Source organism: Cetorhinus maximus, chromosome 2 (genome assembly GCF_964194155.1).
Source record: "Cetorhinus maximus chromosome 2, sCetMax3.hap1.1, whole genome shotgun sequence".
In the NCBI taxonomy this organism is placed as follows: Eukaryota; Metazoa; Chordata; class Chondrichthyes; order Lamniformes; family Cetorhinidae; genus Cetorhinus; species Cetorhinus maximus.
Genome location: NC_135880.1, coordinates 160,724,689 through 160,740,030, shown reverse-complemented (window position 1 = coordinate 160,740,030; position 15,342 = coordinate 160,724,689). Strand labels below are relative to the sequence as shown.

Below are 15,342 nucleotides of genomic sequence, written 5' to 3'. Positions count from 1 at the left end.
AAGAATAGCTAATGTTGTATGAATTTATAGTTCTTAAGTGTTTGGCAATATTGGTTTTCAACATAGTGATTAGATTTTAGTGCCCCATCTTCCTTCCTTGTTGAATTTAATGATGTACAATTTAGATGTCTTGCTCACACTCTCCAGAAGGTCGGCTGCGTGAACCACTTACTTCCATGGCTAAATATTATCCATCTATGTCCTTAGCTCTCAACTGCCAATGAAGCCCTTCTAGCATCCAAACCTCTACCATTCAAATTCTATTCCATTATTGTTGTCTACTCTCATTTCTATCATCTCATATGATTTCTCATTGCATCAGAATCCTTATCCTAATTTTAAATTCTCTCCATTGCCCTTCACATTATTCTTCAATCTTCTCAAACTCTACCTTCCAATAAACACTCTTCACTCTTTGAACCCTGTATAGCTCCTTCTCCCTGTCTCACCATTGATGACAATGCCCTTAGCCACCAGCCTCCTGCATGTTGGACTCCCCTCCCCACCTTACAAAAGTTTCTTCAAAACCTTCCTGCTTAAATGCTGTTTGGTCACTTGTACAAACAGCTCATGCATTTCTTGCTCTGTGTCGTTTGATCATGACGCAAAGCACCTTGGAACTAATAGATGGTTAAATAAATGTGAGCGATTGGGCTGAATTTTCAGGGCCCCTGGAGTCAGGAACAGAGGTGGGAAGACCCTGAAAATACAGGAGGCAGGCAAGGTGTTAATTTCAAGACACCAATCCTGATGCCAGAAATAATCAACATGGCAATGGAGAGTGGGACAGGATTCCCACTCTCCTTCCTACTGAGGCCAATTAAAATTGTTTAAAAGCTCACTGAGAGCTTGTCAAGGCAGAAATTTTAAATTTTTAATAGGGTGAATGTTGTGTTTTTCTTCTCCTTGTGTTTCCTTAGTAGATAAACAACAAGGCACAATCACGCATAAGGGATTAGTTAACACAAAAATATTCAGGTTCATTTATTAAGGATTTGAGAGGTTGGTAACAGTGGGGAGAATTTTCTATCAATTGGGCGGACCAGTCAAGAGTGGGCACAGGTGGGCGTGGAGCCGATCGCTGCCTGCAATTGGCTGCGCGCTGCCATTTTATGTGGGTGGATCAGTTAAGGTCAGGCGGGGGGTAAGAGGGAGAGTCGGGGTCTGAGCTCTTTCACTCATGCGAGCAAAAGAGCGCAGAAATTTCCCTGAGGCATGAAGCTGCCTCAAGGGGATTAATTTAATAATAAAACATTGGAAAAAATAACAAATATAATTACTCAGACATGTCCCTTCGTGTGACATTGTCATATGAGCTGGGGCATGTTTATGAATTTTCATGACATTTTATTTAATTAATGAACACTTCATGAAACCTCATCCCGCTCGTGGATGAGGTTTCATGAAAAATGCGAAGGCCGCCTGGGCTCTTTGCCTGCCCGCCAACCTTAAGCTTGGAAGGGCAGCCCTGACAATCACTTTAATTAGTTAACTAATGGCCTTAACAGGCCTTTGACAGTTCAGCGGGCGCGCAGCCGACTCCAGTGCATGTCCGCCGAACTGAAGGTCGGAATGACCAGTGGTGACGTTGGGATGCATACCAGATGTCACTGCACATCATTTTACGTGTTGGCATGCAGGGTCTGCCCCCACACTCCGAACAGAAGATTCTGGCCAGTGTTACACAGCTGGAGAACTTGAGCAAGTTTGAGTCGGTAGCTTGCTCAGACCAAAACTGACGCTCAGTCTGAGTTACATGATAAGTTGCGTCATTTCCCCTCCAGTGACGTATAACCACACCCACTTAAAGGTGCATCACAACAGCGAGCAAGGTACCCGCACCTTCAGAAACTGACCAGCTCAAGGCAAGCGGTTAAAGAGTGAGGAGCCGGTCATGGCTGCCCCAGGCCATTACCTCGGTCCCATAGGGGGTCAGTGGGGCAAAGGAGACCTGATCACTTGGTAAAGGGATGCCCTTAGCACTGCACAGGTGGCAGAAAGAGTGGGCACTCAGACACTGAATGGGGTCACCCCTCCATAGCACTGCAGTGGCAAGGAGGAGAGGGCAAAGCTGCCAAGGACAATTGGGTGGCCACCTCCCCAGAAGGAAATTTCCAACTGGCAATAGGACACAACAATCAGGTTTTGGGCCCAACAGCGATTGGGGGCAACACCACCCACAGGAAGGGCAGAATCCGGGCAAGAGAATGGTATGGGAGAGGAGAGAAGGAAAAGAAAACAATGGAGGCCAAACTCTTGACACAGGATCTACTACCAAAGACAGAGTTACTCAGAGATGACCCAGAACCTATGCTACATGGAGACTGCAACTCTTCAGGCAGATGGTCACAGATATCTGTGCCCTCATCACTGATGACCTCGCAGCAATGGTTACCATGCCCTGCCAGTGGCCAAAGTTATTGTGGTCTTGAATTTTTTAACTTCTGTCTCATTCCAAGGATCAGTTGCAGACCTTAGTGGCATCTTCAAAATGGCTACACACCATTACTTCACACTGGTCACTGATGCCCTCTTTTCCAGAGCTGGACAGCACACTCATTTAATGACAGAAACAGCCTTGCAGGGACAGAGAGTATTGGGCTTTGCCTCCATCACAGTATTACCCCAGGTGCAAGGCATCATCAATTGCAATCATATGGCACTCAAGGCAGTAACCAGCCACTGAGGTTCATCAACAGGAAGGGCTTCCACTCCCTCAATGTTCAACTGATCTACTACCACAACGAGAGTTTCCTCCATATGTGCATTCACTTTCCTGACAGATGCCATGACTCCTTCATCCTTTACCAGTCCAGGTTGCCTGAGATTGTCACTCCAACCTCCAAAGTGTGTGAATGGGTACTGGGGGACAAGGGAAATCCCTTGAAGAGATGGTTATTATATTGTTCATAAAGAATGAGGAACTAAATGTTATGTGAATGCATACCCATGTACCACATTCACTGGCGCACTGCAGTCAAGTGCCAAGCAACAATGTATCAGTTCACCAGCCACATGGAAAGCTGCAAGAAATACACTTACCGAAGCTCCAGCATTTTGGCTCTAAAAGTGTGATTATTTAAAACTTCCAGAAACCAGAAGGCATAACAATGTCTACTCATCCCTCTTCGGGAGCCCATACAGAGGTACAGAGGCAACATAAACAATGCCACCAGCTCAGTAGGGCAATTATTGAACAGGCCATCAGGCTTCTGAAGATGCAATTCTGGTGTCTAGCCCTGTTGGGTGGTGCCCTCCAATATCATCTTGTAAGGATCTCAGTCATTGTGGCGGTCTGTTGCACTCTCCATAAGACAGTGTGGTCCTTGAGGATGGTGAGGCCCTGGAAGGACACAGCTCACTGGGGTTGGAGCAGGAGGTGAGAAAGGAGGGGGGCTTGGAGACAGAGGGAGATGACACTGAAAATAAGGGTGCCCCCGCTTCACAACAAGTTGGTGTTCTTTTGCTAACCTCTGGTAAGAGGTCCTCCCTTCTCTCCCTCTTAGCATTAGGTCTGGCTTGGCATCGATGAAACAAAGGGCGACCCTGCTGTAGGTGCCAGATCTCCATCTCTCCTGTAACATCTTGCTTCCCTCTGGTGCAGTGGAAGGCTTTGGCACAAACTGGAGATCTCTCCCTCAGGGCGAGCAGCTTCCTCGGTGACGGCTGCCGTGGAGAGTCTAAATGGGTCCCACACTTCATCTAACCTGCCTCCGTGCCCACCCCTACTAACTCTAAGTGGACAGGGAACCCGCCTCCATCCCAATGAAGATCTTCCCTATGCAAAACGTTAACTTTAATTAGTTTCCCAGGGGCACGTTTCTGATACAAAAAACAGGCAAGGCTCCTGTTTCGCACCTCTGTGGCAAAACATCAGCCCATTATGTCTGTTGCAGCTGGAAGGCACCTCTGGATTACTTTAAGACATTAGCATGCCTACCTCACTGCCAACCAGATGCCAGAGCATGAACTGATGGTTATATTCTTCCCCACATTTTCTGTGCAAACTCTCCTGGCCTGTTTCCCCTTTTTTACATGACAATTCATCTACCAATAAGGACACTGATATAAATAATGGGAAATTGAACCACAAGACTGAATAACAGTGACTTGTGACAGAAAGTGGTGCCAATGGAATAAGCTTCCTAGCTAACTGCACAAAAAAGCTGAAATCATTAAATAATTAAAAAACACACACCAATTAAATGTTCAATGATTAGTTTTTTCCATACGCTCTTATGTTGTGGATATCTCAGTAAATCAATGGAATGTTAAAACTGCATATTCATGTTATTTTGACAATTGATTTGCCTTATTTAGTTATGTAACAACAGCTTTAGGCAAAATAAAGAAAGCCATTGGAAAGAAAATTTGATTTTTTTTTGTCCTCAGATGTGTTTTTCTTGGTGTAAGCCCAGTTAGTAAGTATAGCACTATCCTTTTACAGTGGATCAGATTCGGTGATCTATCTCCAGAGTTATCTGTCCCTGTCTTTCATTCAATCCGATAAAGTGATCTGGTGGTAATTCAATTTCCTGGGTAAAATAGCTTTCTTTATCAGCTGTTATTACTGCCACAAAATAGGGAAGAATAACCTGCTGCAGTAATATCGAGCAAGATTTCAACCTTACAAGGTGGCAGGCAATAAGGCCAAACAAATGGGTGCAGTGTTTAATAAACATAAACGGTAGCACTTTTAAAATTAAAAGCGCTATACCCCTGATATTATAATTAGGCTTTAATTGTGCCTTTTAAAACGTTCATCTCTAACAGTGATGGATGCAAAGTAAAAAGCCGCTTTGAGGGATTCCAAGGATAGATACCAAAAGGCAAGAAAGGAATCACACTTTTAATTTCTTTTGAACAGTCATATTTCATTACTTTGCACTGAGGCTTAAAATGCAATCAAGCATATTAGCTGTCCTCATCTCTTGCAATTACAGGTTTGGACTTTTTCTTACTGTGATCGTCCAAGAGGAAAATGAACCTCAGCGGTTATCAGCACAATGCATACAAAAGTGTCTGTGCTGTATGTGAGCTCAGCTCTCTGTAATCAGAGCCACAGGTCAACTGTGACACTCAATTGAACTCACCGAGCAAGCGGACGCCTGCTGATAGGGTGAGAACTGACAGGCAAATGTGAAAAATGTAGAAACATTTACAATATTATTTAAATAAACATTGGGCAGAGTACACATTCAAAAAGGTCATTTGTAAAGTTAAACCCTTTATACAAAATAAGAATACCATTACTTATTACTTCGATTTGTGTTTCTTAATGCTGGAGGCTCATTTTTCTAGATTCTAATACCATCATGCGGAGCATCGTTTACAACAGGTTTAATTTGTGTATGTGAACGATAGCCCAATATTATTAATCTGTTAACTGTAAATCATAGTAGTTCAGGTAATTTATTATTGATCATAGTGTAGTACTTGGCATCGCAGAACATAATGTATCTTTAATTTAATGGATTTTCAACAAAAAAATAATTACACAACTTTTTTCCTTTAATATGTTGAAAACATTTTTTGCAAGAACAAGGAATAGTAAGAAAGCATTATACTTAAATGAATTTCTGAGGATTGTGAATCCACTCTTTGAAGGCTATAAAGGAAAAAGGTTTGAACATATTTAAATAAAAACAGAAAATTCTGGAAATACTCAACAGATCTGGCAGCATCTGTGGAGCAAGAGACAGGATCAATGCTTCAGGTTGATGACCATTCTGATAAAAGGTCATTGACCTCAAATGTTAACTCTGCTTCTGTCTCCAAAGATGTTGCCAGATTTGTCAGTATGTCCAGCCTTTTCTATTTTTATTTCAGTTTTCCAGTATCTGCAGTATTGCACTCTTAAATATATTGAGATGGCTTTAATTGTAAATAATATTTATAGCTTTAAGCTATCTTCAAATGCATTCACAGCCTTGCTCAACTGCATCTCCTCCAGATTTATTGTTCATCCATACCTTTTTGGGCAAATAGGGGCTGGGAATTGAGAGAATGACAAGGGTTGCAGAGGTAGGGTCGAGAAAAAGTGTGGAGATAATTAAAAATGAGGACAATGTTACTGAATGGCATTACTATTTCTGGATATCCCACTATCAACATCCTGGAGGTTACCATTGACCAGAAACTGAACTGGACCAACTATACAAGAGCAGGTCAGAAGCTGGGAATTCATCTCCTGACTCCCCAAAATCTGTCCACAAGGCACAAGTCAGGAGTGTGATGGAATACTCTCCACTTATCTGGATGAATGCAGCTACAACAACACTCAAGAGGCACGACACCATCCAAGACAAAGCAGCCCACTTGATTGCTGCCCATCCACCAATTTAAACATCCACTCCCTCCATTACCGATGCACAGTGGCAGCAGTGTGTACCATATGCAAGATGCACTGCAGCATCTCACCAATACTCCCTTGAAAGCATCTTCCAAACCTGCGACTTCTACCACCTAGAAGGACAAGGCAGCAGATGCATGGGGACACCATCATATGCAAATTCCCCTCCAAGCCACACACCATCCTGACTTGGAGCTATATCATTCCTTCACTGTTGCAGAATCAAAGTCCTGGAACTCCCTTCCCAGCAGCACTGTGGGTGTACCTGCATCAGATCAACTGTAATGGTTCAAGATGGAGGCTCACTACCATCTGTAGTCTACAGGGCTAATGTTAAATATGTAAATACATAGTCTACATCATCAGTGACGTAAGATCACATGATAACAGAACATGGAGGAGATAGTTCCATGTAGAGCCTCGTGTAGAGACTATCTTGTAAATAGTTGGCATAATATTCAATAAAAAACAGAGTTTACTGACAGCATTGCCCCCAGCCTCATTTATAAGTCCAGGGCCATGACTACCACATACAAGACCAAAAACAACAATAACAGACCATCTTTCTGGCAACTAGGGATGGGCAATAAATGCTGGCCTGTCCAGCAATGCCCACATCCCATGAAAGAATTTTTAAAAATCAGTATACTGGGGGACTGTGAAGATCTGCATGTACTGGGCTGATGGTTAAGCTAGACTCGGAAGAGGACTAGTTGGAGTTTGTTATTCTTTTCTTTTGCATTGCATTGTAACGTATCCATAAAGAATGAAAATGTTAAGAATTAATGTTAAGAAATTCCATTGCAAATTTTATTATTACATCAATACTGAAGCTGCAGAGGAAATGTTGCACTGGAACAGGGAAGACAATTGAAAAATCACAAAACAATTGCTTTGGCATGTTCTAGTCAAGATTAGGACAGATTGTAGAGATTGTATGCTTTCTGATTGCCTGGTCAGCAGGCACTAATTCCCAGTAGGATCCTAAATTTTAAGAACCTTATTCTATAAATTCTCTTACAGTCTGGACACAGTGCCATAAGCAAGCCCTCTACTAATGATTACTAACACCATGTCCAATATGTACTCCAGTAGGTTCTGTTCTGGAAGAGAGGACCTTGAGCTGATTAAAGCACTTAGCTATCACTTCATGCCTCATTCAGCTCCCATCTCCTATGTCATTACTGAACATGCTGGAAACCACATTAAAGCCACATTATGACATATCCAGTCTAACACTGTGGTCATTAGTGCATGATTTTGGCTAAACCGCTTAGTGTCTGCAGAAGTACAGACAGCCATTGAGAACAGTTGCAATGCTTCCACAGCAACACAGATACAGCTAGTGATCCTGTAGTTTGCAGTACATCAGTGAACGCCATTGCCTGACTGACATCATGCACACACAAACATCTGGCATACCTATGTCACCAGAATGTTATTCTTACAGGTACGTTACTGTCTATTTTATTTTCACATTTATGTTTTTGTATTTATTATGGTAAAGCATGCCAATGGGGAGGATATCAGAAAATTTTTCATTTCTTTCACCTCTATCAGCATTAGTCAACACTACAAAACAGATTATAGATGTCCATCTTTGCCCCAAATGTGACCTAATTCCACCTGCCCTCACACCAGAATTGTGCAACTGCCTCCAATTTCCTACTCCAGCTATCCTTATCCACTGTTTAAATTAAATGGTTAATTAGTGTAGCTTTCTGCAATAGTCTGCCCAATTTCATTTTACTGAACACATTTCAGTTATTAAAACAAAATACTTTCATCCTATTAATCTGTATTAATTCAAACTCCCATCCCAGTACAGCATATGTCCACTCACAGACATAAAATTCTGTTGAAGTGAATGTGTTCAACAAAGAGAGTAGTATGCCTTAAAATAAGATTATCATGGGCTTGCGCATATATTGTGCACTAATGAATTTCCTACAGTTTTATTTGGAAATACACATGCTTCACAATGCTCCCAAGGTTGTTGTGGAGTTTACCTGACTGCTTATTCTTTTTTTTATTTGTTTATGGGATGTGGGCATCGCTGACTGGGCCAGCATTTATTGCCCATCCCTAATTGCCCTTAAAAACTGAGTGGGCCATTTCAGAGGGCATTGAAGAGTCAACCACATTGCTGTGGGTCTGAAGTCGGCCAGACCAGGTAAGGACAGCAGATTTCCTTCCCTAAAGGACGTTAGTGAACCAGATGGGTTTTTACGGCAATCATTAGACTTTTATTTACAGATTTTTTATTTTATTCAAATTTCACCACCTGCCATCGTGGAATTCAAACCGACGTCCCCACAGAATTACCTTGGGTCTCTGAAGTACTAGACTAGTGAAAATACCACTATGCAACCACCTCCCCATACATGTTCATTATCCACCAGCAAAAATCAATAAATGGTTAAAAAGGGCACAATTTACTTTAATCTGCTGTTTCTTTTTTTACTAACAAAGAGGACTGGCTGAGGCAACACAACAAATGCAAAGTGCGAATTGAAAGCTGGGCTATAAACGGAAAGTGCTTGAGATACACAGCAAGTCTGGCAGCAGCTACAGAGAGAGAAACAGAATTAACGTTTCAGATCAGTGACCTTCACAGGTGCTACCTAGCCTGTTGAGTATTTCCAGGGCATTTTGTTTATATTTCAGATTTCAAGCATCCACAGTATTTTGTCTTTGGGTGGAGTTGTCCTGGATTTACACTAAGTGCGGTGGCCAGCATGAAAAACAGCAGCAATTCACCCGCCAGCTGCATGGATGGTTTTTGGACCGTATCGTCCCCTCCCCCTGCCTCATTAATAATGCATTCACGGGAAACACTCCAGATAGCCGGTGGGCTCAGATTTGCCAGCTACGCCGCAACCTCAGTGCTTCCTTGCTGCAGGCGCTATATTTAAAGCACATCAGAGCGCAGCCTACTTCATGGCTAGAATATTGCCGTCGGCATGCAGGGGTGGTCCCGACACCATCGCGCGTCATTCCAATATTGTGTTCGGCAGGCACACGCTGGAGGCAGCTGCGCGCCTGCCGACCTGTCACATCCATGTGAGGATCCTGCACCACATCATCCCTCTCTCAACGCAAATGTGAGTGCTCTCTCTCCTGCTTTTGACACTGCTGCCATGCACTAATTATCTCTACTTTGGTTCACAGGGAGCTCTTCAAGTGACCGATGCTCTCAGCCAACCAGTCCCTCAGCTCCATCCGCGTCCTCACCTCCAGCCAAGAGGATACCGCCTCCATACCGCCTGAAGAGCTGGAAATAAGCAGCCTGGAAGACCCATCACAGCGCTTACCCACACCCTCCACCAGCACAGAGACACACACCTCAGTGGGACCTAGATCTAGGGTAGGCTCAGGTTCACAATCTGGTGGTCACTGCATGGACTCATGCAGGAGGAGGCAGGTTCAGCCGAGCTCGGAAGACTGCTGGGGAAGAAGCATCTATGAGGTCTGAACCAGATGATGAGCATCCAAATTTGGCCTTCCAACTCATCATGGAAGTCAACAGAAGGTGGGGGAACATCACACAGGGATGTTGGAAGCCCCCAGCAAAGTCGCATGTGAGTCAGAGGAGTGCATCCGCCTGCTCTCTGATGAAGTAGCGCCTATGTGTGCGTGTACGGAGGTCTCCAGGGCTCCAGGGGAAGATGGCAGACGTCACGGAGACCCTGGTCTAGCAGAGCGCAGAGATGCACGCAGAACTGCAATCCATTGCGGTTGCCATGGGTGAGTTCCTGCAATGGCAACATGAGAGGGAAAAGGGGCACCTCGACATCCCTCTAGGTGCTCCTTCCCCTCAAGGAGTCAGGCTGGGGCCTTTGGGCACCCGAAGGGAGGGGCAGCAGCAGCTAGGCACTCCTGGGTCATCCACTCAGAAATTTCAGAAGCTGTCTGCTCCCCACCACCCTGCCACCCCCCACCGCCCCATTCCCCCCCCCGCACTGTCCCATCTCCCCCGCATGGACCCCCCCCACCACCCCCCATGAGTCCCCTTTTCCTGTGACCCCTTCAATCTCATCCTCTGTCACCATAGAGGGGACAGCTGGCCCACAAGAGGATTGCCAAAGCAAGCCGGGGCCGTCAAGGCCTCGGCTCTCCAGAGGACTCGTGCCAAAGTCATCAGAGCCAACAGGGCCAACCATTGCACAGGCTGTCTCCACCCCTGCTGCTGATGTCATGGCAGCACCTAGAGGTCTAAGGCTTTCAAAAGTTAAGCAATTCTGATCACAAGTATTTGTATGGATGAACACATTTTGCCATCTTATAATTTGAAAATACATTCACCTTCACTGAATCATGTGTAATGTTGTCTTTCAGCTTCATTGACAGGCTTCGTGAGCCCTCCACCATTCATGGTTCAGCTGCACGCAACTGGACCACGAATGATATTGGATGGAGAAGCATGTGTGGCAGGGCCTTTGGGAGCCTTCTGCAAGCTCTCTGCCATGCAAGCGGAGCCTTCATCCATCACACTCATCTTACCGTCCTGCGTGTTTTCAATGCTGCCTGCCTGGGGTTCTCTTTCAGTTGCCTATCTGAGCTGACCTGCATCTCCACCCACCCACTGATCAAACTCCCATTCAGCACCTGTGCCCATCCAACATGAGGCTCCACTCACTCTCGATTTTGACAACCATGGTCGTGGTCAAGTATCATCAGCTCCGCCATCCTTTCTTCTGCCCCAGTTACCCATGTCCTTTTCCCCATCACTGTTGACCCCCCCAGCATCACCTTCCACCGCCTATCACCTTACAACCCGAACCCTTGTCGTTCCAGGATGTCTAGGTGAATGTGTACATTCCCTACCTTCTTGAGAATCCCACCCCCATCCACAATGACCTCCCCAACCTCCTCCTTCCCACCCCCAGGGTTTGTGTCTGCCTCTGAGTCCCCACCAACCACCCTCACCATCACTTCTTCCACTACCAACACAGCCCCACCCCTTACTGGCTCCCTCTACCTCCTCTCACACTCACCATTCCCACCCTCAGATCGCTCCCCAGGAGGTAGTCATTGACTCCACAGCCTCTTCCTTGAACATTCACTTGGACAACCTCCTCAGATACTCCCTCCTCCCCCCGGACACCTTTCCCCCTCCAAACTCTCTCCTCCCCCAGACACCTCTCCGCCGAACTCCGTCCTTCCCCCAGACACTTTCCCCCTCTGAACTCCCTCCTTCCCCTGGACACCTTCCCCCTGTCCAATCTCCCTCCCTTACATGTTTCTCACCCCTTACACCGAGCTCCCCGCTTGCTGCATTCTCCCCCATTACACCCTCCTCCACCCTTCCAATCTCACCCCAAACCCTCACCCCTCCAAGGTACACTGTCCCGCCCACTCACAGCTAGACCTTCCTCTCCCCTGCCTTTGCCAATCTGTGTAGATGCCCATGGCCAAGACATGATGTTCCGAAGCAGGCCTGAAGCATCAATGGAGACCTCCCTGCTTCCGAGAGCTGTTTTGTGGCCTAGCCATGTGCACGAGGATCCATCCAGCATGTGCTGCACATGTTCCTCCAGGGTCTTGTAGCTGTAGGGCTCCAGCATCTTCTTGTCCTCGAATGTCCGCGATCTGAGCAAAGCCCTAAAGATAAGTCCTGACTTCTGCATGTCTTGCTTGTCCAGACGTGTTCTGGGTTGGTGTGTTTTCCCTCTGGCATAACGGTAAATCCGGTGTGGGAAGACGATTCCGGTCAGGCCTTACTTTGTATCCCATTGGCGGAGTGCAAATGAGGTTCACGCTGGCCTCCAGCAAGATTCGTGTTCCGCCATTGCATGAAACCGATTTCTGCCGCTCATGCCAAATTGAGCCCCCCCCCGACAACTCCCCCGCCTGCCCGCCATGAGGCCCACCACCAACAGGACAGGCAATTCTGCCCTTTGAATAAATAGTTTGGACTGCAAAACACCAATTTGAGAGGAGGAGTGACTTGAATGAAAGAGGTCTGCAGAAACTGTCAGAAAGGGAAAAGAAGATGCCAAAATCTTGCAGCTTCCATGGTCAGTTTGATTATAAACACTAGGGCCCGGATTTTCAGCTTTCAGGTGGGAATCGCAAGCCGGGCCATTTCCTGCCATTGTGATCCCACCTGCTGCTTAGCAGTGCCTTCCCATGGTATTTTCATCATGGAGTGGCAGGGATGGCTGGAGTTGGGGCTGCTGCTTCCAGAATCAGGTCCAAAATGAAAACAGGGGCAGGCAGATACCAAGGTTGGCAGATTCAAAGGCCCGCATCCATTCACTGGGATGTTGCCCCAGTTCTCGAAATGAACGTTAGGCATGTCACACCTCACCACCTCACCCTCCACTCACTTTCCATGCTCCCTCTATAAGCCCCTCCATGCCCCCTCACATTCTCCATGCCCCCATGCATCTTCCATTCCCCCGCATATCTCCAATGCCACCTCAAACTCCCCATACACACCTTCATGCCCACCACGCATCTTCCATGCCCCCTCATATCCCTCCATGCTCCCGGCATTATCCATACACATTCATCCAGCATCCGCTATGGGCAGTATTTAGGAGTTCCTATAGTAACACTGGGAAGTCTTTGAAAAGCACATGAATTGTAAAAATAAACACATCCATTCAAACATCCTTTGAAAAATAGGTTAATCCAATTAAACACTCATAAAACTATCAAAATAAACAAACAGGCATTAAAAAACACGAAGGGCAGGAATTTCAGGTCGCCAGGAGGGCAGGCATGATGGGAGGGCCCGGGAGCAGCCGGGAATAGGGCCTGCGATCAGCCCCCCCGACCGTGAATCCACACTGAATGGTGCGGGTGAGCACTAAAGTATGCGCATGCGTGGGGGTGTGCACACTAACAGCTCCCTGGAGGCAGGGAGCTGCCTCAGGGAGCTGAACAATGTTAAAATCAAAACAAAGATTTTGAAAATGTGCAAAACATGTCCCCACGTAGGACTCACTGCCATGAATATAAGTGTTATGTCAAAACATTTTAATTTTTTAAATTAGTGTTGGAAACCTCATCCTGCCCGTAGATGAGGTTTCCTAAAAAATCTAAAGGCTGCCTGGGCGATTCACCCGCCCACCAACCATAAGACTGGATGCGCAACAAAAAATAGGTTTAAATTAATTGATTAATGGCCTTAATAGGCCTCTTAAGCGTTGATGGGCGAGCTGCCGACTCTCGCACGTGCCCGCCAACCGAAATACTGCACGAGCGCACGATGATGTCGGGACGTTCGCCCAATGTCATCATGCACTATTTTACGCCCGATCAGGTCGCCCATGGGACGTAAAATCCTGCCCAAAGAAAAATCAGTCTCTCAGCAGCTCATAAAATTGTCCAATATGCTCAAAGTCCCCTCCACAGGTGTGTAAACAACCCTATATGGCTGAATCCATTAATGAGCTTTGGAACCTAGCTAAGCATTCACCATGAGATTCCATCTCTCAGCTGTGTCAACAAAGGCTTGAAAGCTGGATGCAGTAAAACACTTGATGCAGGCTAAACAGACAGCCACTAGCCATCACAGAAATGTTATGGCAAAGAAGGAGGCCATTCAGCCCATTGTATCTGCACCAGTTCTCTGAAGGAGCAATTCAGCTAGTGTTATACCCCACCTTCTCCCCATAATCCTGCATATTGTTCCTTTTCAGATAACAGTCTAATTCCCTTTTGAATGCCTCGATTGAACCTGCCTCTACCGCACTTTGTCAGTCGATTGTAGACCTTAACCAATTGCTGAGTGAAAAAGTTTTTCCTCATGTCGCTTTTGCTTCTTTTGCCAATTCAATCTGTGCCTTCTCGTTCTCATTCTGGAGGACTAGACAAAGAAAACAATTTTGCTTGTCCTTGACATGTTCAAATCCCAACTCGTTGACAATGTGGTCAGTGATGTGAGATCAACCAACTTGGCAGTTATTCCCAGCGGTCTAACAACTATTGTTCAGTCCTTGGATGTGTGACAGCTTGTGGGATTGAGGTGATATATTAGCACAGATAGAAGATTAGCTAACTAACAGGAAAACAGAGAGTTGGGATAAATGTGTCATTTTCAGGTTAGCAAACTGGAACTAGTGGACAGCCACAGGGATCAGTGCTGGGGCCTTCACTATTTACAATCTATCTTAATCACTTGGTTGAAGGGATCAACTGTATTGTAGCCACATTTGCTGATGATACAAAGATTTGTAAGAAAGCAAGTTGTAAGAAGGATAGTGTCTACAAAGGGATACAGATAGATTAAGTGAGTGGGCAAAATTTTGGCAGATGGTGTGGGAAAATGTGAGGTCTACTTTGGCAGGAAGAATATTATTTAGATGGAGAAAGGCTGCAGAATATGATTTCAAAGGAGAGACACTACAGGATGATGCAGTACAGAGGGATCTGGGAGTCCTTGTACATGAACCATAAAAGATCAGCATGCAGGTACAGCAGGCAATTAAGGAGGAAAATGGGATGTTGGCCTTTATTGCAAGAAGGATGGATTATAAAACTAGGGAAGTCTTGATACAACTGTACAGGGAATTGGTGAGACCACACCTAGAGTAGTGTGTACAGTTTTGGTCTCTTTACTTAAAGAGAACCTGCAGAGAAGGTTCACCAAGATAATTCCAGGGATAAAGGGGTTGTCTTATGAGGAAAGGTTGAGCAGGTTGGGCCTAAGCCCATTGGAGTTTAGAAGAATCAGAGGTGATCTTATTGAAACGTAATATTCTGAGGGGGCTCGACAGGATAGATGCTGAGAAGATAAATAAGGAATCAAGGGCAGTGACTGGCACTCAAATACTGCAAGACACTACTGTGGACCGAGCGGTGTACACGTTGAGCAACACTGATGGATGGGTTTACATATGCAAGCCATTTTCACATGTTTTAAAGGCAGTTCTATAGACTTTTAACTGTTACAGTTAAGTTTCATAACAAGCTACTGTCTCGTCGTGAGATTGGACAGCAGGAATTGCTGATCAACCATCAACTCTCATCTTCTCTCT

At 45.5% G+C, this 15,342-nt stretch overlaps 1 long non-coding RNA gene across 1 annotated transcript in view; it reads right to left on the bottom strand.

Annotated features, from left to right (window-relative positions):
- LOC144690718 (uncharacterized) overlaps positions 1-15,342 on the bottom strand; it is a 560,653-nt gene that overhangs the window by 19,290 nt on the left and 526,021 nt on the right. The gene's annotated exons all lie outside the window — the stretch shown is intronic.